Here is a 3183-nt window from a genome sequence, read left to right as displayed (position 1 = left end):
CCACTGGGATGGAATCTTGCATTCAGACAGATAGCATGTGAAGAGCTAAACCAGCATATTGATGAGTACTGACGGCAGGTTCTTCAGGTGTTCAGGTCTGACCTTGTCTGGGCCAGGTGCTGTTCATTTCTTTACCGAGAAAATGGCAAGTGGAATTTCAGAAGGGAGAATGTTGGGAACAACATATCCATCCTGTGGAATTTGGTATGTGGGCAGGTTGGACGTGGCTATCAAGTGGAACTCTGAGACATTGGACTCCAGGCTCAACGGACCTGGGGTCAGAGATCCTCTGCCTGCTCCCACCAACAACAGGTGACGAAGGGATTAAAACCAGGAGCCCCATTCTACTCTACACTGTCTGCTACCACCAACCGCCTGCGACACAGGGACTAGATTATGCACAGAAGACCCACCCTACCCCTACCGGTACAGGATAAATACCTCACCGGCAGACCTCCACTACTTCCACTACCTCCACTACCCAGCCGCTGCTACGCTCCAGGATGCTTTCTGGACCGTGTGGCGGCCATGCAACACATTATAACACACTTAATACCCATCTTCCAGGATTGCCACACAATATTTGATAGGATTCAAATATGGTTTGAACCATGGAAACATCTACAAGGGCAATTAGAGGCTGTCCCAAAAGCCTCTATCCCTCTCAGAGAGCCTGGCAAGGTACCAAGAGTATTCCGCCCGCATGGCAGAGTCTGGCAAGCTATCCATTGTGCATTGGATATGCCAAAACCAGTAATTACAATGGGTCTCATTCGCCTGACCCTGAAGGAGTCACCAGTAATCTAGGGGATGAACTAAATGATATTTTCACCAGACTGTGAATGAGGATCATTTTTCCCCAACATACCTTTCAATACTGGTTGCTTCTATTTTTTAATGTGTGCCACTCTCACTGATCTCTTTATTTTGATTCCCCAATAATCAGTGAGCACTTTTTTTTATATATATATCTGTTGGGAATTGGTCTGTCTTCTTTGAAGAAATGTCTGCTCACTTTCTCTCCCCACTTTTGGAAGGGCTTCCCTTTCTGAAGTTTTTCTTGGGTCTTGAATATCCTAAAAACATATCCCACAAAGCAAGAAGTGGAATTATTTTAATATTGCCGAGTAGCTGGACTACTTAGAAGATTCAGTAGGATTTAAAAGAAATAGAAATTAAATTTACTGGATTAAAAACACTTTCAAATTAAATTGAATTTCCTGAAGTTCCCATCTGACCACCCCAATAGTCTTGTCTGAAACTGGCCCCCACGCTGTTCCCCTGGCCCCTTGGCCTACTCTGGTGCCAGAACATTCCCTACGTGTGGTAACTCTATGGGAGGACAAGCTGAACTAAAGTCTCTAATTCTACTTGACAATCAGTCAGGATATTTAGGTCTTTATTTGGAAACTGACCCTGGTCCAAAAATGTGCCAGGATCTGTCAGCACTCTTCAGGGCCAGTATACCCAGCCTGGACTCTCTTTCCTGGGAAATCACAGCTACAGGAAGGGATCTTGAGCAATACACTCACTGAAACAGCCTGATTTATACCTTCAGAGAAGGGTAGGATTGGGGGTGTCAGAGGGGTCAGCCCAAAGACCTAGAGCTCCCTTTACTGAGAACTTGGTTCCTTTGGCAGAAGTATTCCAGGGCTCCCCTCTCAAAACCCTGGAAATAGTCTAGGCCCAGTTGTTTCTTGCACCTTAACCTTTATCTCTCACCCTTACTGAGGACAGGTAAGGAGGAAAATCCTTTCATTCTACAGTGGGAGAAACATATGGGGGAAGGGTCTCCTCCCTTGATCCCCACCTTCTATGACAGACCTTGCTCTTCTCTGGTGAATCCAGATTTCAAAATCTTTCCGCTCAGAAATTGATAGATGGCTGGAATCTAAGATGAAGTACATTTTTCATTCCTGTTCTAGGGATAAGACTGAGCTGCAAAGAAGGGACCATGGAAGAGATACAGGTAATGAGAGCTCTGAGGGAGAGGTTGGTTTATTCATTTACCTAATTCACAGATATCATTGTACCTTTACTTTATGCCCAGCACTGTATTTAGCAGAGGAAGGTAGAAAGTTCCTTGAGTGTAAAAACTAGAGGCAGATAAATCAGACTTGGGATCAAAGAATGCTTTCTAAGGAAGGTCAATTGAGGGGGGGTCTTTTGGGGGACACACCCAGCTGTGCTCAAGAGAGCTATTCCTAACTTTGTGGTCAAGAATGACCCCAAGTGGTGCTTAAGGAGACAATATATGGTTCCTGGGATTGAACTGAGAAGAGCCACATGCAAGACCTTAACATTCTGTGTTATATCTCCTATCTAGAAAGGTAGAAAATATTTTTTTTATTTTTTTTTCCCTTTATTTTATTTTATTTTTTTTAAAGTTGTAGATTTACAATTTTTTGTGCTTTGGTTTCAATTATACAATGATCAGATACCCATCCCTCCACCAGTGCCCATTTTCCACCACCATGGATAATATCCCTCCCACCCCCATCCCCCCATCCCCCCGTCTCTGTGGCAGGGCAATCCCCTGCGTTCTCTCTCTCCTTTTGGGTGTTGTGGTCTGCAAAAGAGGCATTGAGTGGCAAACATGTTCAGTCCATAGTCTACTTTCGACATGCATCTCCCCTCCTGGGAGGATCCTCCAAACATCCTTTATTTGGTGCTCCCTTCTCTATCTGAATAGCCCTTTCCTCTAGGATACCCGGCTGGCCTCTAAGTTATGGAGTAATCCTCCTGGTGCTGATCTCAGCTATTCTTGGGTATTAATCTCATACTTTGTTACTTTATATCCCCCAGATGAGTGCAATCTTTCTATGTCTATCCCTCTCTTTCTGACTCATTTCGCTTAGCATGATACTTTCCATATTGTACCACTTGTATGTAAATTTCATGACTTCATCTTTTCTAAGAGCTACATAGTACTCCATTGTGTAGATGTACCAAAGTTTCTTTAACCAGTCATCTGTTCTTGGGCATTCAGGTTTCTTCCAGTTTCTGGCTATTGTAAAGAGGGCTGCAATGAACAAACAAGTGCAGATGTCACTTCGACTATACATTTTTGCCTCTCTGGGATATATTCCCAGGAGTGGTATTGCTGGGTCAAATGGGAGCTCAATTTCTAATTTTTTGAGAATCGTCCATACTGTTTTCCAGAAGGGCTGAACCAGTGGACAT

Source organism: Sorex fumeus, unplaced genomic scaffold (assembly GCF_029834395.1).
Source record: "Sorex fumeus unplaced genomic scaffold, SorFum_2.1 ptg000044l, whole genome shotgun sequence".
Taxonomy (NCBI): Eukaryota; Metazoa; Chordata; class Mammalia; order Eulipotyphla; family Soricidae; genus Sorex; species Sorex fumeus.
Note: the sequence above shows the minus strand (reverse complement) of the source record.